This window comes from Enhydra lutris, unplaced genomic scaffold, assembly GCF_002288905.1.
Source record: "Enhydra lutris kenyoni isolate GAN:26980312 unplaced genomic scaffold, ASM228890v2 scaffoldscaffold21, whole genome shotgun sequence".
NCBI lineage: Eukaryota > Metazoa > Chordata > Mammalia > Carnivora > Mustelidae > Enhydra > Enhydra lutris.
In genome coordinates, this window is record NW_019154105.1 from 66,299,203 (window position 1) to 66,324,494 (window position 25,292).

At 50.4% G+C, this 25,292-nt stretch overlaps 1 protein-coding gene across 3 annotated transcripts in view; it reads right to left on the reverse strand.

Annotated features, from left to right (window-relative positions):
* LOC111148945 (actin filament associated protein 1) overlaps positions 1-24,952 on the reverse strand; it is a 131,199-nt gene extending 106,247 nt beyond the window's left edge. For 2 of the 3 annotated variants that reach the window (XM_022505775.1, XM_022505773.1), the window contains exon 1: positions 24,882-24,952. The gene's annotated coding sequence lies outside the window, so the exon portion shown is untranslated. The remainder of the gene's footprint in view (positions 1-24,881) is intronic. The other variant, XM_022505774.1, reaches the window with a different exon arrangement.
* Between the last annotated feature and the right edge of the window lie 340 nt (positions 24,953-25,292).

Consider the following 25,292-nt stretch of genomic DNA (forward strand, 5'->3'; position numbering starts at 1 on the left):
CCCGCAGTACCCAAAGCCGGTGTAAGCCAGTGAAAGTAGGAGGGCCTCATGCTGCCTGGAGCTCCCACTCACACTGGACTCAGGTTCATAACCTTCACCGTCCATCAGAATCCCCTGGGCAGGGACGCCTGGGTGGCTCAGTGGGTTAAGCAGCTGCCTTCAGCTCAGGTCCTGATCCCGGTGTCCTGGGATCGAGTCCCACATCAGGATCCTAGCTTGGCAGGAAGCCTGCCACTCCCTCTGCCTCTGCCTGCCGCTCTGTCTGTGCTCGCCCACGGTATCTCTCTCTCTCTCTCTCTCTGACAAATAAATAAAATCTTTAAAAAAAAAAAAAAAAAAGAATCCCCTGGGCAGCTTCTCAGACCTACAGGTTCCCGGGCTCCATTCCTGGAGATCCTATCTGAATATTGTGCAGTGAGTATACCTACTCTTCCCAGAGCCCCCGCCCGGCCTCCGGACGTACTCCAGGGTTGGGAACCGCCGCTTGCGCCCTTCAGCTCTGTTGGCCAAACGCTCGCTGGGACTCTAAGCACTAGGGATCCAGGCTGGGTAAGAGGAGTCACCAACTACCCGCCCACCCCTAAAAAGTATTTACAGTCTATTCTGCTTTTAGGATAAAGAAACTAAGGTTGGAGATTTATTCCAGTTCAAATCAAAGAAACCCCCAGTGAAAAAATGTTCTCATACAGGTTTATGTACAAACGACTTCCTTGATCCTCCCCGTCAGCAGCTGGAGGCTTAACTAACTGAGCTGCAAGAAGCCTGCAGAGATGAGAAATTCAGGTTGTTGGCTGTTCGCCACATCCCACGCGCACCCGTCCCCAGAAGGAGGTCTCGGTTACAAGGTAGATTTACCGTTTTACCAAGCAGAGGAACAGAAAAGCATGGTGCAGCCCGGAGTCAAGGGGCTGGGGACTCTGGCCCGGGCCCCAGAGCGATGTCCTGTCAGGCATGGCCCGCCTCCTCCCCAGTCCCGGTCTGGCTACCAGCAGATGACAGGGAAAGCAAGCATGCAGGTGTCACTGTAGGCTCCAGGCTCCAACGGGGATAAATGGGATTTCTGCCACCAACCAGGTAAGAAACCCAAGTCCCTTTCCCCATTCCTTAGAATCTGAATTGGGAGCAGAGAGCAAAGCAATCATCCGACCAGGCGGACCGGGTGCAGAACACACGGGACAGGTGAGGGGACGGGATCAGGAGTGCCGCGGCTGGAGGCTCCCTTGTCCACCCACCCACACGTCCCCCAGATGGCTGTCCTGTCCTGGCAGCTGTCACAGGCTGCTATGAGGCCCTGAAGGTCACAAACACACAGGGCTACCGTGGTCCGTCGGTCTGGAACAGACCTTGGACTTGTCCTTCTGCTCACTTCTGTGGGCAGATGGGTTCAGATGGGCATTGGCAAGTTACGACGGAGAGACTCCCCTCGGTTCCTCCCCCAGGAATACAGACTGGCTGTCAGCGGTGAGGACAGCTTTCTTCTCCACCTCTCACTGCGCGTTCCTGTCCCTAAAGCACTCGGGCCATGCCAGCAAATGTAGGCAGGAAGGAGCCTCCTCTCTCTAGGCCAACGTGGGGGGGGGGGGGTGGGGGGAGGGTCCCCTGGGGCAGCTCTAACTCAGCAATAAAACAGAACACCCCTCCCCCCATGACACAGGATGTACGACACAGGGGCTCACTGGTATCACCAGCCGGAACCACAGACATGCTTCAGAGTTTCATACAATTATTCCCGAAGAGCTGTTCGCACGGCATCACTCCCCATGTCTGTGATGTTTATGGGCAGCCAAGCCTCGCCACCATGCACCGCCTACGCACCTCTCAGCACCCTGGTGTAATACGATATGTTTCATTATACCCATTGTCTAGCTGGTGACAGCAAAACTCATAGCAACTCAGTGACTGTCCCCAGGATGCCCAGCTAGTGTTAGACCCGGGGCACGAGGCCTGGAGTCCAGAACTGATCTCGTTGCCACCGTCCTGCACGGTCCTTCTGGGGATGCTCGCCAGCTCATAGGAGCACAGAAAGTGGGTCTGTCCTCCAAAGCCCTCGCAATGCGGGGACAAGGGGGGACCAGCTTCCAATGGAGAGAACACGCATACTCGCGAAGGTCACATGGGACCACACAGTCTGTCTGCGCTTTGGAAGGAGGCTTCTAATGGCCATGTGGACAGGAACGCGTGTGAGGTGCTCTCTGACCAGACAGAGGGCATGAAAGGGGCTCTGGAGGTGCACAGTAGAGAGGCTTGGTCACCCGTAAAGCATCACAGACATGTGTAACTGCTCAACAGCACCAGGTCGAGGCACTAAGCTGGAACTGTAAGGGTGAGACAGGACTGAGCAGACAAGCCCTCGAGAGCAAGGTGCGTGAAGTCTGGTTAGACAGCCAGAGGGAGGGGAACGAGGAGGGCGCGTCTAGTCTGAAGGACTGATGAGTAAGGATGGCATTACCCAAGTAAAAACTGGGCAGGAGAAGCAGGCTTGGAAGAGAAATGCGTGTATGTTTTATTTGAGAAGCCCGGGCACCCCACGGTGAGGATCGCTGAACCATCCTGCATTTCCAGAGTCTAGCACAGACTACACATGAGGGGACATCTGCAGAAGGGACAACAGGAGGAAGGAAAGGAAAGGAAACCAGGCAAAAATGACCACCGGGTTGCTGATCTGGATCCTGGAGGTGGGGACAGAAACCAGGCGGTCGGTCACCCACAACAGCTCTCCGTTCATGGACTCAATGGGCCAATAGCTAGCTGAGAGCCCAAATGTGCCAGATGCTGGGTCAGACGCTACAGGGCCCCACTCAATACGCGGAAGCTCCAAGGGAACAGAGTAGGCATGTGGTGCAAATGAGTAGGCAATCCAAGAATCAAGACAGACACGAGGACTGCGAGGGAACAGCGGAAACAGAGGCTGACGTGTGTTCATGTTTCCCAGTTTTCACGGTACCCTGCGCACGGCTCACACATCACCATGACAGCCTGGCACCCCCTGCCCTCCAGGATCATTTGCAGGGCTTACCAGACAAAAAATCCCGATTCCAAAGGTGGGGGCATGACAACGTGCATTTCCAATGTTTCCGGGTGACAGTGGTGTGTGGCCAGAGGACCACGCTGGGGGGATGAGGGAAGGGACAGAGGCAGGGCAAGCCCCAGGCAAGGTATTAACAATGCCTGGGGGCTGCTTCTGCTTCTGGACACTAACTTGGTACCTGACCTTGACCAAGATACGCAAAGTCTCCAAGCTTGGAATTCCTGACGCCAAAATGAGGACAAGCACAGCCATGACCATGCTCGGAAGGAAAGAACAAATGAAGGTGTGGCAAAGGAAACACCACTGTATTTTAAAAATTTACCTTTACGGTAATTTTCAAAGGACGAGTTTTAGGCGATTCATCTGTGTGTTTTTCAGCATCATTTGACTTCTTTACGACATGCATATAACAGGTTTTACAAGAACATAAATAATTTTTTCAGAAGCAAAAAAGGTTCCCATTTCAGTTCCCTAGAAGAGTTTTCCAGTGGGTCATGAAAACAAGGAAATGCTTCACAACCAGCTTCTTTTTCATAATTAAACTTTGTATTTCAAAATAACTGTAGCTTTACAGACAAATATGGAAGAATCTCATGTACTCTTTACCCAATCTCTCCCAGCGGTAATGTCCTTGCAGAAACACAGAGCAATGTCATATCAGAATCCTCACACGGACGCAGGCAAGATACAGAACATTCTGCCACCACTGGCACTCCCCCGCCGCCACTGTGGCCCCCTTAGAGTCATGCCTACCTCCTTCCCGCCTCCTATGCCCTGACTTTACTCTGTCCTCCATTTCTGTAATGCTGTCGTCTCAAGAACATCCCATAAACAGAACCCGAAATCACGGACTCGCTGGGGTTGCCTCTTTCTCCTTCAGTTTAATTCTCTGGAGCCCCACCCGGGTCATGACATGTCTGTAACCCTCTCCTTCTCACCGCGGAGTCGTGTCCCACGCAGCAGCCACTGCCACTGTTCAGGAAGACGCCCCTCAGAGGATGTCTGGGTGTTCCCAGGTTCCGGCTCTCCGGCCAGAAAGCTGCCAGGAACATTCACGTGCAGGGTCCTGCGTGGACACAGGCCTTCATTTCTCCGAGACACACGCCCAGGAGCACACGTGCTGAGTCACAGGGTGGTTGCATGTTCAGTTTTCTAAGAAACTGCCCCCCGGTTTTCCAGTGTGGTGGTCCCGTCCTCTGCTCCCAGCTGCCACATACGAGGGGCCCAGCTTCTCTGAACCCTCGCCAGCGCTTGGTGGTGTCACTGTGTCTTACTTGGGCCACTCTCCTAGACCTGCAGGGCCCTGTCATAGGGGTTAGAGTCACATTTCCCTAATGGCCAGTGAACCTGAATGATGTTCGTGAGCTCCCCAGCCACTCACTCATCGTCTGCGATGAACCGTCCCTCCGTGTCCTTGACCCGTTTCCCAATTGCACTGTTTGTGTGACTGCTTTTGAGAATTTTTTTACACATTCTAGACATAAGCCCTGAATCTCAAAGGTTTCAGGGTTTTCCTTCTCCAAGTTTTATAGCCTTACATCTTGCATTTAAGTCCACGATGCACTTTGAGTGGACTTATGTTTACGGTGAGACTTAGGTCCGGGCTTCTTGGGTTGCCCATGGATGTCTGAGGGCTCCTGGCAACGAGATCTGCTTTCTGATGGGGAGAGAAGCAGGCCAGCACACACCCGCCTCCCAGGCAAGTCTTGTTTTGTGAAACTGTAATTCCAGTTCTATACTGGGCAATGTAAAATGTCCAGCTTGAAGGTTTGAAAAATCACAGCTCTGAGTATTCTTACTGTAAAACTCCTATTTCCGCCTATGGGGTCAGATTCTATGGTCAGCATCACAGACAAGCCTAAACAACAAGCTACAACATATAATAAGAAAAACAATTAGCACGTGTGTCTACTGATTAGGATCTCATTTACCAACTATTGGGGGAAGAAAGGCCGTGACCACAGACAGCTGAGGCGGGACAGAAAACACGTGTGCTTCTGTATACCGTCAGACAGTAGGGTGGAAATTTAGACATTAAATATACAAATACTTCACGTTCACTGAAGGCAGGATCGTGTCGTTCAAACTAACATCTAGGGTCAATGACAAAGATATGAAAAGGTGGCCACTTCATGGCCATTCCAGCCCAAGTTCGGCTTTCTGACCTCCAGGAGTTAAGAGCCCATGGAATCGGGGCGTCTGTCTGAGTCAGATCATCGGTGCTTGGTTCTGCTTCGCCACTTCCCAGCTGTGCGACTTTGGCAGGATCCCGCAACCGCGTGGAGCTAACCACCCTCGTCATTCACGGGGGATAAACACCACCTCTCTCAGCCAGTGAAGCTGAAAGCGAATGCGTGCCCAGCAGCCTCCCACAGCCAGCATACGGTAACCCCCTCCATCAGAGGGGCTAGCCTCAGCATCCCACGGAAGTAAAAGCTTTCTTTTTCACTTCCCCAGCCTCTGCCTGCATGCCATAAGCAGAGAACATCGAAGAAAGAAGGAAAAACACTTGCTCAATTGTAAAAAAAGAAATGTTTAAAAACAAAACACAGCAGTGGGAGGTGAGGTGAGAGATTGCCGGGACCGCCCTCATTACCCACCCCATCCCCAGGGTGACCATCAGACCCCACAGAGTGGGAGGGGGGATCGCCTCCTCTGCTCAGAATGGCCTCTCCCCTGGTGTTCAGAAACCACCAACACCTTGAGATGGGCTGGCAGTGTGCTTGGGGTAGGACAGCTCCAACCTCCTTAAAGAAACCACAGCACAGAAAGTGACCCACATAGGAGGTACCGACCGCTATAAATACTTGGTGGCAAACGCTGATGTCATGCTTTCTCTACAGGAGACACCCAAATAAAACTCGCCCAAACAGCAGAGAGGGCGTTCAGCAGGCACCCAGAGCCGTGGCCACACATCCAATGCTGCTCTGTTGCAGCTGCTCTGTTGCCGCAGCCCTCACAACCTCACCGCAATGACCTCCAGCACCTGGCCCCAGTGCTCTGTGCTCCTCCCACATCTTGTGAAACTTTCCTACCGTGCTGGTGTTATATGTGTGCCAACCATCGCACTCCAGATCCCCACTGCCCCGACCCCCAGCCCTGAATCCGAACTCAGGGCCGAGTGAAACGTCTGTTTGCAAGTGGGAATGAGCAGGAGAGTCTGACCTACCACAGCCAGCAGCAAACTCTCGCAGCAGCTCCGAGGCAGTCTAGTTCTGGGTGACCCCCTTCCCACACAGAACTAGAGGGGTGTTAGCACTGACCTTGACTCGAGTGATTTGAAACATGGGCCACTCAGTGTCAGACAAGCCATTATAAAACCCAAACCAGATCTCAGAAAAGTGTACAAGAGGTGGGCAGTGTGTAGCGAAAAGGGCTGTCCCAAGGGCCACCCAGCCACCTCCTCTCTGTGCCCCTTACCCCCCAGGAGACCCCCGGGCACCTGGCAGTCTCTTGTCTACCCCGTTGCAAACACACTTTGAGGAAAAGCAACTCGGACGGCACCGCACCCAGAATGTGATCAATCAATGATTCCCGCAGTGAGTAAACGTCCTGTCACTTCAACTCAACAGGAATCCTTTCGAATGTGTCATCCCTCTTGGAAACAATGCCGGGGTCGAGAGCGGGAGGCTTCTCTCTATGACCGTTGTCTCATTTGTAAAAGGAAAAGTGCAAACAGCACCCACACTCACCCACAGGGCTGTTGTGGAAAATCACGTGACCCGGTTTGAGAACCGAGCCTAGCATAAAGGACCGGGCATGTTCAAATGCTCAGGAAAGGTCAGTTATCCTTAGCTACGATTACCCAACACTCCACAGGCAAAGAGTCAGTTAGATCCACATGGCTCATCACAGAAGGATGTCTCTCTATACCACTGGGGTACGCGTGTGAGCAGCGTGTACCAAATACTATTTATTTAAAAGAATCCCTCCAAAAGGTACATTTCTATTTGTGTGTACACTGGAAAAGATCCGGACGGAAACACACCAAATACTAACAGTCACTGCTCCCAAAGACAGTGAGAAAAGATCATTCGCCTTTTGCTTTTTGTCTCACTTAATGATCTGAATTATTTCCCGTGGGCATCTCTTCCTTCTGTAGAGTTTTTCGGAGGAACTCACTGCCACTTTTCCGGAGAAGCCGGTTGCATCAGCAGGGCAAAGAGAAGACGAAGCAGATGGACCTGAGGGTCAAGTCCAGGCTTGGCATGCACGTGTGCACCATGGGCCCAACTCCTGTGCAAAGAGACCACCGTCCCTCCACCATCTGTCTTGTGGCCTCACCGAAGACTTGGGGATTGACATTGTTCTAAGCAACCTCATGTTTTTTGCATGTGTCTTCCTCAGAACAGTGGGGAGGTTTGGGGCCACCCACCACTCTGAGGGACTTGGCACCAGCCTTCCAAACTCCTCCAGGGTACGCACCTGCCCAGTGCCACTAGCTCGCCCCTCTGTGTCTGAAATTGGATCGCAATGTCATTCCCGCCACACTCGGTGAAGTGCAGACAACAGGACAGTAATAACTATGCTAGAAGTTACCTTAGAACACATGCCATCGCCATTCTGCTTACAAAGACACGGATCCAGGAAGGGACAGGACATGCCTTTGCTAACTCACGAGTTAGCGCTGGAAGTGGGGCAGAGCCAGGTCTCCTGACTCCCAGAAGAGTACAGGTGTGCAGTCTCACAACAACTATTCGTGTGTGCATGTGCGTTTTTTGTTTTTGTTTTTTAATATTTATTTGAGAGAGAAAGAGAGACAGTAAGAGAGAGCATGAGAGGGGAGAAGGTCAGAGGGAGAAGCAGACTCCCCATGGAGCTGGGAGCCCCATGCAGGGCTCGATCCCGGGACTCCAGGATCATGACCTGAGCTGAAGGCAGTCACTTAACCAACTGAGCCACCCGGGCGCCCCAACTATTCGTGTGTTTTGCGGGCCTTGAAAGTCCCTCCCCGATACAGAGGGTAAGCACAATGTCTCTGGGACTGCCTGGCCCAGAGTCCTGAATGCCCATTGCTGGAAAAAACAGTGAAGTTCCATGACTTATTAAGACAATCTGTCCAAAAGAGAATGTAGCTGATGGGGAAGGGAGCGCACACAGATTATAATTAGTTCAGTGAGCAGAACAAACCAAAAAAATCTAAACCAATCCACCTGAGTAGAAAACTTAAGTCCAATGAGCAAATTCAAGAGAGATCTACAACACTGGAAACATGATCACTAAAACACAGAGCTATCAGAAAACAGTGCAAACACTTTAAGTACGGGTCTAAAATGTCCATACTTTGGGAACAGGAGGGTTATTTGGAATTTGTCAGAAAGTCCCTTTTAAACAGTATTATTTAATTCCTACCAAAAAAAAAAGTAAATGTCCATTTACACACACAATCACATAGTAAGTTTGTATATGAATTATATTGTTCAGTTCATATTTTGGGAAGCTGGACAATATCAGAATTGTTATGCACAATTATTTTGGGACTAAATTCATAGCATGCTAGGCAATCTGGGGGCAAAACCAAGGGGCTTTACAGGCAGATTTTAGGCTGTCACTAGACTGGATAAAAGAAAGAAGGAAAAAGAGAATTTAATCATCAAGGGAGCAAATTTAATTGCTCAACTGTACTTGCTTCCTAAAACAATCTTGTAAGTCACTTAGAAAATATAATTTACTGAACACAGACAGCTGCTACAAGTTGAACCTGTTCCTAACAAGGTTCCCTTTCTCTTACCAAGAAGCTGGAACCCCTCAAATGAATGGCCTAGACTTCACTCTTAGAATCAATCTGTATCAAAGGTTTGAGAAGTCAAGACAATTTTTTTTAAAGAATTTATTTGAAAGAGAGAGAGAGAGAGCACAAGCAAGCAAGAGAGCATGAGGTGGGTGAAGGGCAGAAAGAGAGGGAGAAGCAGACTTCCTCCTGAGCCAGGAACCGGACGTGGGATCCCAGGACCCTGGGGATCATGACCTGAGCCAAAGGCAGATGCTTCACCGACTGACCCAGCCAAGCGCCCCAAGAAGTCAAGACAATTTAGATATGTTTTGAGATTTAAAATCAGAAGAACCTACTAATTTTATTTTACCATCTGCAGAGGACTGTCCTAGTCTCAATAAAAAAATTCTCTTACTCTGAAAATCCCCTCTGCGCGCACGCACTCACGCACACACACACACACACACACACACACACACACACACACACACACGGCCTGTAATTCCAGGAGAAGGAGTAAAGAGTACATACTTATTAATTTGTCAATGGCAATGTATATTTTATGCCAGCTTGCCTCCAAAGAAAACACATTTTGAAATTTAAAAGGCTAAATTCAGGTCATGGCTTAGCCAGCTCTAGCAGACCAGGCAAATTCCCTAACTTCTCTTAGCTTCGGTCCCCTACTTTTTAAAATAGGCCTAATTTTTTTTTTTTAATCTATCTATTAGATTGTCAAAGAACAACCTGAGGACTTACCATGTTGTCGAGAGGAAGGAAATGGGCACCTTAGACACTGACATAGAGAGGATTAAACTGTCCAGCCCTGATGAACGGGAACCTAGCATTGCCCAGTCAGAATTTCGGCAGCCCCGCTTCTAGAACCATCTCGCTAACATACTCACACACCCACACAGGGGTTATGTACAACGCAGCATGGCTTCTTGTTCCAAAAGACTGGGAACAATCTCAACATCGAATAATAGTGTTTACACTACACCGACATCTGTTTTTTAAAGCAGACAAAATTATCCATAAATTGACCATGCTCAGAAAACCCTCAAGGATGCAAACGCAGCCGGTCATGCGCTTATGGGAGACCCCTTTCGCTCTCAAGCACCCTTTGAATGTCACTGTACTGCTCAGGTCACATGGTCAAAATCCAGGACCGAAGCAAACATTTCTAACCTGACAATACAAGAACTAAGGTACCTAGGAAGAGCTAACCCACAGTTCACTGTGTTAATTCAATAATTCAGAGTTGTAAGGACGCCGGAGCAATTTTAATCGGAGTGTTGGGAGGGAGTCGTGGAGAGGGAGGACTTCACATCTCGAAGGATGGGCAAGGTTGGAAGAGGCAGGAGATTGTGCGTCTTACGTGTAGCTCCTACACTGGGCTTCAGAGACGGGCTCACACGACCAGCTGGAGGGCAAGGTTGGCGACAGTGAGAGACAGATGAGCCCAAACCTGTAGACGGTGCCTAGATCACGAAGGCCTTGAATGCCAAGCAAAGGAACCTGCCCTCTCTTAACAACGGAAAATCACAAAAGGGGTTTGTACCGATGAGGAATGCTAAAAGCAGGACACCATGCATGATTTATTCCTGACGTGGGGTAGGGTGCAGAGGGATGAAGAAGCTGTCCTAATACAGACAGGACGTCATTGGGAGGACCTGAGCGACGGTACTAGGCCTGGGATCACCGTGCTGTCTCCACCTACAAAGTCCCATGCTTTATTTTACTAGCACATACAACTTCTATACAGATGACAGTAGTCTAAACCATGTCCATATTCATCATCTCGGGCCATAAACAACAGAAGTTGATTTCTCCCAGTTCAGGAGGCTGGAAGTCCAAGACCTTGGTGCCCGTCAATGCGGCTCCTGCAGAGAGCTCTACCCCTGGCTCGCAGACGGCCACCTTCTCACGGTGTATCCACACAGTGCAGACTGCATGCAAGCTCTCCGCTGAAGCTGGGAGGCCCATAACAGTGTCCTGTCAATCATGTTGAATCAGTAAATGAATGAATAGGAAAAATGGCAATCTCTATGTCAACAAGTCACTATTGTTTACATTTATTTAACATGTAAAGGCCAACTTAAAATTTCTGTGCTTATAAGAACGAGAAGCAGAGCTATACGAAAATCAGTTATAAAAATATTTCCTTTTGGGGGGCATGTTTGGCCTTCCCTGAACCACACTGGCAGGTACACGGACTTTTATTCCCTGCTTTGCCACCAAAAACGCTAGAGCATTTCCCTGCATCCCAGTTAATCAGTGCGATCAGTGGACTGACCCACAGTTCAATACCCTGGTACCAATCAAGGTGACAAAACTCAACCTCACTGACCAGGCGGACAAGCCAAGACCAACCATGAAGGGCATAGGAGATGAGAAACACAGGGGTGTGGACTAACCACAAAGTGATGACAAAGACCCAATCGCGGACAAGAGCAGATTTTTATAACAACGAATGAATCTTGTAACCACACCAAGGGGACATTATTGAAGCTTTTCTATTGTAAATCTTGGCGGTAATGGTCCCACAGTTTACAGTCAGTGATGTCAATGTCAATGTAAAAAATTCCTCCGGGGGTCATATGACAGCTACAAAATTTCTGACATATCTGGCATTTAATACTGTTACCGGTAAGAGAAAGATGAGAGACTGAGATATACAAAAAGACAACGAACAGACACACAGCCCACAGGGAGACCCTTACCCAGAGCAACCCAGACCCTTATCCGCAGCAATCCACTCAGGGAACTGGCCCCTCACCCACAGAGATCCATGCAGGGAACCTGCCTGCTAGAAGCCAGATCCGCAGGAAGACAGACAGACAGACTTCTCAAAGGACAATCCAGGAACCCAACAATGACCTCTGTGACCATCGGCCAGGACTGGATTGATACCGGACACCATCCCTGGTTTCTGTCCTGCCTCGGACTCAGGACCAACCCAAGAAAGCCAAACCCGCTCCCCTCACCAGCCACCTGGGATGGCCCCTTCCGTCGGGCTCACCTGAGAGCCCCCTTTCCTCCTCTGGGAAGCTTCCCTCCCCACCGCTCTGCCTGCCTCTGGGTCTCTGCCAAGTGCAGGTGGCTGACCCCCCTGCTCCAGCCGGTGCTGGGTACACAGCTTTGCCTTTCACATATGTTTGCTCTTTATCTACTTCCACAAAGAAAAGTCTTAAACCAGGGGCTTTTTTCCAGAGTCACCCTGTAACTTGGAAGCGTGATGTGGCATGTCCCAAGTCTGGAGACCCTTTCCACAAAGCCCCATGTTTTGGGGTTCTTAGTCCCTCCCTCACCGCCATGGAAGTGACCGGGTATTGAGGCAAGTTCAAGGACTTTGGGGTTAAGCCCCAGAGTTCGTCAGCATCTCACTTTTCCACTTAACAACTGTGCAACTCTGAGAAAGTCCCTTAACGCCACTAAGCTTCTGTCTTCATCTTTTTTAAAAAAGATTTTATTTATTTATTTGTCAGAGAGATAGAGTACAGGCAGGCAGAGTGGCAGGCAGAGGCAGAGGGAGAAGCAGGCTCCCTGCAGAGCAAGGAGCTGGATGTGGGACTTGATCCCAGGACGCTGGGATCATGACCTGAGCTGAAGGCAGCCGCTTAACCGACTGAGCCACCCAGGCATCCCTCTGTCTTCATCTTTAATAAAAATGGTAATTACTCTTCAGCTTGTACATAAAGCGGTTGACACACACTCCCAACTGTGGGCACCCTCATCCCGGCCCCCTGTCCCCCAGGGAGAACACTAAGATGCTTCAGGATGAGGCTGATGGCCCCTCACCCAGGCCCCTTTCCATCGATGATGTGCGATGGCACCCAGACTCTTGGAGCATCACCAAAACACAGCAATTGTGTCCACTCTGCAACGTAGGTATGGGCCGTTCTAACTCACACTCACTGATCCATAATTAGGAGGTGATTTCTCCAAGCTCGGGTGGAGACTCTGGTGTGCTCTATTCACTCCCTCTTAAATCCGCTTCAGAATCACAAACAAAACTTTAATCGCCCATGCCTTTCCGGGCACCTTTCCTGCAGAGCTTGAGCCCAGACACGGTGCTGGGCAGCCTGGGCTCCCTCACCCAGCATGGATGTGCTGCCCCTCCAGCAGCTCGGGAAGGCTGCACCAACCATCCAGCATGAGCTGTGTGTATCCGACCCAGGAGGTCCTCAGGTTTGCAGGTGGCTGCAAACCAGGGATGCAAATTTTACCAACAGTGACAGATCCTGCGGCTCTGTGCCGATGCTCACTGTGCAAGTCAGAGGCTCCCACGCCCGCCCCTGCGCTGTTGCAGCCCTTATCCCCAGGCTGGGTGACATTCTCCACCAGGGTGCACCCGAGTCAAAGCTGTCACTACCCCCAATAACTCCAGCCATGCCATCGCACTCAGCAACCCTCCACTAGTCTACACACCTTGCGCACACAAAGCACTTCAGGTTCATTGCCTCACACACCTGATCCCCTAACCAAGAAGGCTGTGTTTCCACATCATCTAAGAGGCTCACAGAAGTTACAGATGAGCCCAAGATTCTACACGGCTCATCAGCAAGTGGCAGGGCCAGATGCCAGCCCAGGCCTGGGGGCCCGTGTCTTGGCCATCACCCCTGGCTGCTCTCCCCAAGCTCCATGGGCAGCTGACAGACGGCCAGCATCTGGAGGCTTCGGAAATGCCCTCCATGGTGGTACAAGGAATGGTTCAGTGTCAGGGAGGCCGGGTGTGGATTGGTAGGACCCCTCTGTTCTCTGAGGTTAACGCACCCAGGGGGCGGGCTAAATGTCACGGGTGGTGGCCCTCATGCACAGTACAGCAGCTTCCTTTGTACTCCCCCAAATTCAGGGGCAGCTGGCATGCAGGGTCCAGGCATGATGACCTCCTCTGGGCCTCGCCTGACAGGTATCCAGCCGGGTGGGTGGCCCAGGCTCTTCTCTCATGGTCCAGGCTGGCCCAATCTGCTAGACTCTGAAGACTCACCACATTCATGACACACAGAAGGCTCCCTTGCTCTGGTCCATTTCTGCCCTGCACTAAAAATACTGTGAATTCGGGAAAAGCCATCCAAGTCGGACCAACTGCCTGGAATCTTCAGAGGGCCAACAAAGCCTCTGGGAACCCCACTGCTCCTCCACAGTCCACCTCCAAACCACATCCTCTGGGGCACCATGCCCCCCCACCCCTGATAATGTCCCAGAGCATCTGGTTCCCGCCTCTGCCAGCATTTGTCACAAGCCACAAGAGCCAATCGACACACGTCTGCCCCTCTCCCCACGCAGTTGGACAGGCCGCCTAGGCTGGGACTCCTGCTCCCAGACGAGGCATGCTCACTGCCACATGGCTGACACAGGCAGTGCAGGGGGCACGGACACTGAGGACACACCCATACCCCAAGGAGCACCCTGAAGGTCAAAGGCAGCAAGAGCCACAGGGCTGCCAAGCAGGAGTTGCTGGCACCGTGAAAAGCTCCATTATGACAGGTCCTGGGCACATCAGTCAACTCTCAGCCAGGCCACCAAGGAGCCCAAGCAGATAAAAAGGCCTCATAGCATGGAGTCAGGAGTCAGGAACCCGGGCTTTGGCCTTGACATTTGAGTTCTGCTTACCATGGGATCTTAAGCAAGTTATTCAGTGTCTCCTTCTCTCTGGTGTTTAAACTGAGATGCAACTGACAAACGACAATGGGATGAGTCTGAAGGATAGGACATCAGGGTTTGCTACATGTGTATATCGGGACGTGATCCCCACACTAAGTCTAGTCAATGGGGATCATTCCTAAAGCATTACCAGCTTTTCTTCTACGTCACGCAGACTGCTAACTCTAGTCCCCAGGACTCTCATCTTATTTTGTTGCCTGCAAAATGGGGACATGACCTACCCCACAGAGTGGCTACAGAGACAAAGTGAGGTACGGATGGAAAGTGCTGGGCACAGTGCCTTGGGCACAGTAAGCACTCAACCCACAGAAGAGGTAGGGATGGGGGAGTGATACAGGACCCCGAGCTTCTCCAAAGGTCCTACAGACCGAATGTTGAAATTCCTATGTTGAATGTTCCTATGTTGAAATTGAACCCCCAAGGGGATGGTCTTAGGAGGCAGGGCCCTCAGGAGGCCACCAGGTCATGAGGGCAGAGCCACCCTAAATGGGATTAGTGCCCTTATAAAGAGGACCCCAGGGCGCCCTGTTATCCTTCCATCACACAAGGGCAGTGCAAGAAGACGTCATCTATGAGCCAGGAGGGTCCACGCCACATACTGAATGGGCCAACACTGATCTTGGACTTCTGGCCTCTAGAACTCCAGATTTAAATTCTGGGGGTTTACAAGCCACTTGGTCTTCGGTCTTCTGCTATAGCAGGCTAAAAGGACTAACATAGAGGGTCACGCCTCCAGAACAGGAAAACTGAAATAACCCACCTGGAGAAAAAAAAAAAAATCAAGTAACTTACGTAGGACCTCCCAATATACAAATCTGAATTAATTGGGAAGAGGGGATTTTCACAAGAAAATATCATGCCAAGTGTCCTCAAGATTCACCCTGATTGTCACTTTCACTTTTGTTTCCACATCAGAGAGTTAACATAACTGAGAATTGCATGCTCTAAATGTTCTGGAAAACCCTTTACTTTTCAAGAGCCACTCTCCATGTAGGGTTCCTGCATTCTCCTTTCTTCTTTGGACATCTGTCACACAGGTCTTCATCAAACACCCCACTACCACCAGGAGGCCTGTGTCCTGCTCCCAAGAAGCCATTTCTGTACACTGCTTATGCTAGAAAGTTCCAGACTAGCCGATAGCCCCAAACCTTGCCCTACCCACCACGGCTAAAAATACCCCTAGTTTGTGGCACCGTTACCTAGGGTCCAGAACAAGAATCCAGCATTACTACTCCTTCTTTTTTCTTTTCCCAATATTTTTTATGGTTAAAAAAAGACCTTGAAAAGGAGCTTTCTCAAGGTTGCCTGCCACCAGCAGTGCCGCACACCATATGTACGGGCACGATCAACTAGGAGTGTGCCAGGTCAAGTAAAAGGACACAAGGATTTCCAAACTCTGAACTCATGGACGGCAGCCACACATAGAGTACTGAATGGACGTGCTTAGGTTTATGAAGCGGAGGGCAAAATTTAGCTGCGACATGCATGGACGGGAAAGAAATGTGTTTGAAGAGGGTGTTTGGAAACATACAAACACTATGTCTCATGCCTCCAAGGACTGAAAGGTAACCTTTCTTTTTCCATATTGAAAAACAGATAATGGGCTGAAAGGGAGTTTTTCTCTCAGAATGCAGTAGTGTCATGAAACTACTATCAGATATGCCAGGCTTTGTTAGATAATCAAACTGAGAAGCCATGTAAAAATAAACCTTTCTTCCAGGATGTCTAATGCAATAAAACCACATCTGACCACATCCTCAAAACCAGAAAGGATGGTACGGTAAAAAATATATATTTTCGGGGGCTATAAAGGAGTTCCTAATACTAAAAAAAATGTATATAGCAATAAAAAGTCATAGGAGGGTTTAGAGAAAAGGCTGGAGAAATCTTCCAAAAAGGAAATTAGAGACAAAGAAGTAGGTAAATAGAAGAGTGCAGAAGACCTGTAGGGGCATGTGAGCTCAGAATAAAGGGTAGGAGTCCACAGAAGGGGCAGGCCCACTAAGTGCCCAACATAAGGAACAAAAACAAGACCCCCATCATGATGTGACCATCACAAAATTTCCAAACACCAGGAAAAACAAGGGTCTAAAAGATTATGCAAAGGAATATGTGGGTCACCTACAAAGAAATGGCTTTGGACACATTGACTGTCCCATTGGAACTTGAATTCTGAGGAGAGTCTTCAAAATTCTGCAGGAAAATTATTTCTAGCCCAGAATTCTTTTTTTTTTTTTTTTAAAGATTTTATTTATTTGACAGAGAGAATGCAAGTAGGCAAAGAGGCAGGCAGAGAGAGAGAGAGAGAGAGGGAAGCAGGCTCCCCACTGAGCAGGGAGTCCGATGCAGGGCTCGATCCCAGGAACCTGAGATCATGACCCAAGCCGAAGGCAGAGGCTTAACCCACTGAGCCACCCAGGTGCCCCTCTAGCCCAGAATTCTATACTCAGACAAATGGTCAATTATATGCGAGAGTGAAATAGTTCAACATTATACAAGATCTCAAAAAATGTATATATCTTCGACAGCTACTAGTAGGTATGCTCCACCAAAGTAAGAGAGAAAACTAAAAAAAGGAGGAATCTTGCTTAAGCCAGGAAAGAGAAACTCTCAGGGTGATGGGGGAAGATCTAGGAGGAGAGTCACAGCAGGCCTAGCAGGCAGGCACTGGAGAGGAAAGGCAGCAGGATGGGAAGTTCAGAAGAATTATTACCTGGTGGGTGTGGATGTACTGAGGGGAGACTGACACTTGTCGGGTGAGGGGTGAATAAACAACAGATACAAAGAACACTAGGCAAAACAAACTCTAGGAAAAAGAAAGGAAACGTAATCAAAATAGACCCAACATCTCAGCTGTGAATAACATCTCCACAGTTGTCCTAAGTGCTGCTAAACTCTCCAGCAAAACCTTTAACGTAATCACACACAGGACAGGACAGAAAGAGGTGGTAGCGGGAGGAGACGATAGGATAAGGGACCCAGATCGGCTTCTAAATAGTAGGATGTTTCACACACACCAAATCTGAAGGAAAGAGCTGAAACTTTAAAATGATGGCCTCTGAGGAGCAGGAATCAGGGTGGAGAAGGGCGGGGTAGGTGATTGCTGTGTTTTTGTTCTCAGTCTCACAGAACTTTTGACTTTTTTTTTTTTTAAAGATTTTTATTTATTTGACAGACAGATCACAAGTAGGCAGAGAGGCAGGCAGAGAGAGAGAGAGGAGGAAGCAGGCTCCCCACTGAGCAGAGAACCCGATGTGGGGCTCAATCCCAGGACCCTGGGATCATGACCCGAGGTGAAGGCAGAGGCTTTAACTCATTGAGCCACCCAGGTGCCCCAGAACTTTTGACTCTTAAAAGTATGGGCCTGTAGAAGAACTTTGTTCAAAACGAGTATTAAATTTTTAAACAAAATCTGATACTTGAGCGGCAGGAACATCACACTGAGTGGTGTGTTAAGCCTTCCAGAACTCAACCCCGTTGAAAATGAATGGCAAAGCTGGAACTCCTCTCCCCGCTAAACACACACACGGGCACAGACACACAAAATGTTTGCCCAGGGTCTCAGGCAGTTCATAAATTCCTGGAGGCCAGCTGGAAAGTCTTAGAATTCTAGATTCTGCTTTCTTACAGGAAGTTTATTTCGAATCAGAGCTTGTCATTTGTTGTAAGGGGAAAAAAAATCCTTATGAAAAAGGATTAAAAACAGCCACATGATCAAATGAGGTCACGCTTGGTCTTAAATACTTGGTGATCATCACCAATTGTCTCCTTGACCAGCCAGTATACCTCATTCCTGATTATCAATGAAAGTGAAAACTTTGTTTACTAGGCTTTGCCTCAGCCTTGAAACAGACTCTCTAAAACTCAGGAATGAGAATCCCCATTGGGTTGACTCAGCTGTTTCCATTCTAGAAATGGACATGGAATCCTGCACTCTCTACCCCATAAGGACAGAGTCCTTCGTGTAAACCTTGAAAAGGCAAGACCCCCACCCCAAGGCTGGTTTTTCTAACGGAGGAATTCCTCTATTGACTTGGCAAAACTTCTCTGATCAGAGTCAACTACTTAAGTAGCCCAAAGCCCAAAAGTTACTATGCCTTTGACTGACTTGTCTCTAGGGCTGTGAATCACACCCACAGCTCAACAGCGAAGCAGAACCATCTTGTCACTTAATAGGGATCTTAATGGTCCTATCGATCGGCTTAAAATTTTGGTGCGTTCCTTAATTTATGTATCAATTAGGGTAACGGTCACAACTTCATTGGCTGCTGTCATAAATGGATCAGCGAACTGTGGAAGGCGGAATGACAGTCCCCAAAGATGTCCCTAACTCTGGAACCCATGAGTATGTCACATTCACAGCAAAGGGACTTTGCCATCAGCCTTAGATGGGAAGGTTATCCTGGGTTATCTGGGTGGGCCACATCAGATCACGCCAGCCCTTAAAAGTCAAGAACTTTCTCCAAGTAGAAGAGATGTGGCAGAAGGGGAGGTCAGAGAGCTTGGGGCAGGCTTTGGGGGTCCCTGCTGGTTCTGGGCCTGGTGGGTTGTGCGCAAGGACCAGAAAGAGGCCTCTAGGAGCCGTGGGCGGCGCGCCGGCTGACAGCCAGAAAGGAAACAGGGGCCTCATTCCAACGACTGCAGGAACTATATTCGGCTGATAATCTGCACGAGCTTGGAAGCAATTCTTCCCCAGATTCTCCAGGACAGAGCGCAGCCCTGCCCACACCTTGTTTTTTGCCGGGTGAGGCCAGAGTCAGACTTTTCACCTAGAGAACTGTAAGATAAGGAATCTGCGTCGTTCTAAAGTCACTCAGCGTGTGACACTTTGTTCCAGCAGTCACAGGCGCCCATACAGTGGGACAGGCGAAAACACCCCGCAGAGTGCCTGTCCCCCGGCTGACCTTCAGAAAGAGTAAAGTGACTTGCAGTCGACAGACAGTGACGGCCGTCCAGACATTAGAGATCTGTTCTGACAAATGCAGATTCGGGGAATTGAGAAGTGCCCAGAACATTCTGCAAAGTTTAGATTTGGGGTAATTCCCTGCCTTTCAACTTAGAAACCTGCAGACACCTGTCTTGCCCAATAAACTCTAAGCAGCAGGTAGGGAAACGAATGTTGGATTGTGCATACCAACCCAGCCTCCACACTCTCCTCTGGACCTCTGGCCACACTCACTGCACTGCACCGTGCTGAGACCACGCCCAGGTCTCCTGCCCCTCCCCCCTGGACCGTGGAGCCCCCTGCCCTTCATGCTCCAGTCACGGTGTCCCATATCATATGTCCACACCTACCATGGGACTTGGGCGCATCACAGGTAACCCATGTTAAGGTTTGTTGAGCTGCATGATGGTATAATTTAATATCTGTGCATAAAAGGTGGATTCTTAGAGGAGAAGTGCTGTGTTTTATGAGCCGTTGTACCCCTCCACGAGGAGGCAGGCGCAGCTCAGAGACACTGAGCAGTCAGCAGAGAGGAAGCAAAGGCAGGAGAGAGAGAAAGAGACCCTGGGAAGTACTGCCCATTCTCCAGAGTGGGCTGGCCAGAGTGGGGAAGGCTCGAGAAACCCTGGAGCTGATTGATGCCCGCTGCTCCCTCGAGCCGGGTAGCTCTGATGTGAGCTGGTGAGCGCTGGCTGACCTTGACCTCAGAATGCCTATTGCCTGACCCCACACCTTGCTCAAATGCATTAAAGGAGCACACATGGGATCCCACAAGCCTGAAGAGATGGTAAAGGCTACATCCCACACGTGCTGTCGTCCCGCTTACAAAGGATTAACGGTGACTCCACATGACATGGCCACACACTGGCCAATGAAAGGTGAAAAACAATCCTAAATGAAGCATCCACTAAGGACCAAACATTTAGAGATCTAAGAACAACCTGGGTTCATTCAATTGTGCATGAAGCATTTTTTTTTTTTTTTGAAAATCCTGGGCAACGTACTATTTTACAACTTAACAAATTGCACCACATCCCTGATTTCATTTCATCCCCAGAACAACCTCTTGAGCTACAAAGAAGAGGCATAACTAACAGCTCACTCCTTTTTACCGCTAGGGGAGCTGAAGTCCAAGACGCACTTGGACTTCACGAATCCCTACCAGGACTGGGGGTCTAGTTCACATCTCCTGCCCAAGAGAACCAAAGGGAGTGGTCGTCACTATGTCACTTGTCTTTATATCCTGCCAACAGGCAAAAAGATCTTGAGGTAGCCTGTGATAACAGGCATATACATGATGAGCACTTTAAAATTAAAAAGGGTGGGGCATCTGGGTGGCTCAGTGGGTTAAAGCCTCTGCCTTCAGCTCAGGTCATGATCTCGGCGTCCTGAATCGAGCCCCGCATTGGGCTCTCTGCTCAGCGGGGAGCCTGCTTCCTCCTCTCTCTCTCTCTCTCTCTCTGCCTGCCTCTCTGCCTACTTGTATCTCTGTCTGTCAAATTAATAAATAAAATCTTTAAATAAATAAATAAATAAATAAATAAATTAAATTAAAAAGGGAGAAGAAAATCCATTTGGTGGGTGATATGGGGCTTGGGGTGGAAATTAGGCTAGAACACCAAAGACTGACTTTAAGGCAAAAATAGAAAAAGAAAAAGGTGTTTTATAAAATATCATAATCCTAAAAAGAAGAAGAAGAAGAAGAAGAAGAAGAAGCAGAAGCAGCAGCAGCAGCGGCAGCGCCATCAATCCTTGAAAGCAGGTGAATGAGGCTTCATGTTAGGGATCCTGGGTCAAAGAAAAAGAGAGGACAGCTTTGAAATGCAGAGTCCAAGCTCTGCCATCTCTAACCCCAGGCATTCTATTCCATGGGAGACCCCTTTTCATTGAAACCATATAAAGATCCAGCCAGCTATGAACGAAATGGTCATCTCGACACAGAAAAAGCATTAACTGGTTAAGTTTCGGTGGGAATATCAAAACATCCTAAGAAACCCACAAAGAAGATCCAGCTGAGTTTTTGAAGGCCTCTCCTAAAATAAAATTGTGAACAAAACAAATCACGTACAGCATGTAACAAAGCACTTTTTTTTTTTTAATTAGGAAAGGATGCGAACCAAAAAAAGGACAAAACTCCTACTGAGTTAAGTGAAAATCCTAATTCGGTGGTATTGCTACCAGACGGTTTATCTTATTTTTAATCCCTGCAATCACTCAAATAAGAATGGCAGAGAAAACTACCTATCCTTTCTACAGACAGACATGGGGCTTTCAGGAAACCAAGCCCGCCAAATTCCCATCTTACGAAACAGAGAAACTAGAGAGAGATTTATAGTTTAAAGGATTATTACTATATTCCTTAGAAGCGGAGTTTCCTTTTAGGCCGTTGAACATAGGACATAATTTTTTGCAAGCAACAATTTTCAACTGTGCTTTAAACCATCATATAAAGTCACACACACCTACTCGAGGCACTCTCCAAATTCCACTTATTTCAGACTCTGCAAATTAAAAAACTCTGTGAGAGACTGGGACGTACATAAGCCCACAGTTGGACGCCTTCATCTGACACTCAAAAGTTCAACGAAATGCTCCAGACCAGAGTTCTGCACCCAATGACTTCATTAAGGAAAACATCAAACCGATTTGATACAATGCAGATGTTGCAAGGACAGCATAATTATAAAGAACAGGCAAGACAATCTCGAAATTTGCTTCAGTTTCCATCATATTCTACTGTCCTTACATTTGAGACAAAGTGTACACCCACGCACCTAAACTTCTGGAAGAAAAAGAAAAGAACTTCTACTTCTGGATCTGTATTTTCACAGATCTCCATTATGTCTACACTCCTGCTACGAGGGCTTTCCTCTGCTCTATTAGGTTAAAAGCTTGAAAGGTTTAGGACTAAGAAGATTCTTCCCCCATGTTAAGACTCTCAAAGGTGAAGAAAGTGAAACCCAGAACGGGTAGCTTTGCAGGAACCAACAGTACCTTGAATTCTGGAGACAGAATGAGACCAAATGAATGCTAATGAAGAACACTGTACTCGCTTGTGCAGGAAATACTAGGAAGTAACGACAAATATTATTCTAAAAACCATTCTGAGACTTGAAGAATCACAGAATGGTGAAGAAATAAATCACATGAACTATCTGGAACCATGGTATAGGGGAAAACAAACAAACAACACCCTCCCATTTAAATATGCCTCTTCTCAGCTCTGGATACAAACTGTGCCCATCTTTATCACTCCACTACAGCTAACCACCCTGTCCTCAAAGACCATAGCTCTAGAGGGCAGGACATAAGATTTCAGGGAAGACTTCCAAGAGCAGGCGTCACCGAAACCGACAGGTAAGAATGGGTAAGACGACCTAGAAGGACAGCAGCTGTAGGTGGGGGAGAGGGAAGAGCTGAACACTGGGGAGGGTCTCCATGCTAAGTCTGGACTGTATAAAAGCAACAACTCCATTATTTCATTTTTGTCTGGCACTCCTGTTACTCATACACCATCTTGTTCACAACGATTGTGAACAAAACAAACCACCATATTTGGATATTAGAACTACTGCTGCCTATGCCTCAGTCTTCTGTCTTGGACCAGAACAAAACATCCTAAAAGGAAGAGGCTGCCTTGTTCAACTTTGAGATCCCCAAGGAAGAGAATCATCCCTGAGACATTGTAGGTGTTTCCCCTTTATTTAAGTGGCTGAAAGATACAGAGCCTGCAAGGCAGTATCAAGTCTTGACATCGGGCTGAAATCTGAGTTTCATCATCCTCAACCTCACTCTCCCTATCCCTTTGTCAACTTGACCTCTAACTGTAACTGCCTTGGCCTCATTCCGTGGGTGTGGATTCTCCTCCTTCAAATGTATTTTCCAGCCCGCCAAATTCTTGCCAGAGTTTCCTCCAGTCTCCAGGCACTGAACGCTGCAAAGTTAAATCTGGCTTTAAAGATTTTTTTTTTTCTTCCCAATCCTAACGGAAGAAATCAAGAAGCGCAGGGCAGAGGGGCTAGGCTCCATCCAATCAGAGCCGGCTCTCACAGTGCAGCAGGAAATGGGGCGGCCTGACGCGTGGTCCCCCTGGCCGGTGACAGCCCTGCCATTCCCCTGGCCCAGGGCGGGGCCGCGGAGAGGGGTGGGTTCCCGGAGGAGGGCAGCCCTGAGATGCGGCTCTCCTTTCCCCTCATTTGGCAAAAAACCAAACCAAAACAAAAAAACAATAAAAGAGAGAGTCAGCTGTCCTAACCAGGCCAACTGCGCCCCCATGCACAACCCGCTACACCCTGCCAGGCTCCACTACATGCACAAGGACCCCCTCACCATACAGACCACCGCCCACAAGCCCGCACAGGCGCAGGGTGGGGGGCGGCGGGCAGTGGTGGTGGATCACACCCCTACAAGCCCGGAGAAGGGGAACAGGGCCAGACTTTCCCAACTCGCAGGGTGGCCAGGACACCAGGAGCGCCGTCCCACGGACGGCCACGGTTGGCAACGCATTCATTTAACCAATCATGGGGCTGGGGAGCAAGAGAAAGAGCCTCTCACTCTCAGGGTGGCCAGGACCCCCACAATCAGAGCCCATGCAGTCATCCTCAATGAGACACCCAGGCACACCCTGGGGGTAAGGAAGACGGAAACAGTCTCTCCCACTCGCATGCGGTCTGGGATTCCCCACGCGCAAGGGCCCACGCAGAGCTACCTTCACAGACACACTGAACCAGCCACACCATCAGGGAGCGGGGACCGAAACAGTGCCCCCCAACTCTGAGTGATCAGAAGCACCGCGCGCGCACTGACGCGCGGGTCCACAGAGGGTCGCAGCGGGCGCGCAGCCCCCTCGGTGCGCCCCACCAAGCGGAGACAATGCCCGGGCGCCCGGATGCGCGACGACCCGGCCAGTCCTGGTTCCCATCCTACTAGCGCTCAGGGCGGCGGCCGCCTCCTCCGGCAGCGACCCCGCGATGGTCCCGCTTGGACATGCCACACCCGCCCCTGGGACCCCCGCCGCCCCCGGGTCCCTGCCGCCTGGGACCTCCACCGACCCAGGACCCTCGTCCAGCCCCGGGAGCCCTGCCGCCTGGGACTCCGTCCGGCCGCTGGACCTCCACTTAGCCCTGAAACCCCGGCCGGGTCCGCGGACCCCCACCTAAACGGGAACCTCGCCCAACTCGGGACCCCCGCCGGGCCCGGGACTCCTGCCACCTGGGACTTCCTCCAGGCCCAGCCCGGCCGCTCTGTCCCGGGACCCCCATCCAGCTCCTGGACCCCGTCCGGTCCTGGGACTCCCGTCCAGCTCCTGGACCCCCACCGGCCCTGGCCCCTCCCCCGGCCGCGGAACCCTGCCCGCCGCGGACCCCGTTCAGACCCCGGACCCGACAGGTGCTGGCCCCTCTCCCGCTCCGGACCCCGTCCGGCCCCGAGACCCGCGTCCAGTCCCTGGACCCACACCAGCCTTGGCCCTTCGCCCTACCCCGGACCCCTGCCGGTCCCGGACTCGGTCCGGTCCGGCCCCGCCGCCTCACCTCAGGCCACCGCCTCGGCGGCACTCGCTCGGGGCCGAACGAAACAGAGCCGAGCACCTGGAGGAGCCGCGGCCGCCTCAACAATGGAGCCCTGGGGCGGGGCCGCCTCCGCCGCCGCCTCAGCCCGACTCCGGCTCGGGATCGGACTCGGGCCCCGACTCCGTGCAGAGCAGCAGCCGGCGCCAGGCTGCGGCCGGGCTGGAGCACCGCGCAAGCGCACACGTCCCCCCCGCGCCCCTTCGCTCCGCCCTCGGCGGTGCCCAAAACTCGGGACCCGCCCCCAGACCAATGGGGAGGGAGCCGCGCGCAGGGGGCGGGGCCGGGGAAACAAAGGAGGGGGCGGGGCCACGCCGGGGCGGGGCTGCGGGGCTGCGGGGCTGCGGGGCTGCGGGGCTGCGGGGCTGCGGGGCT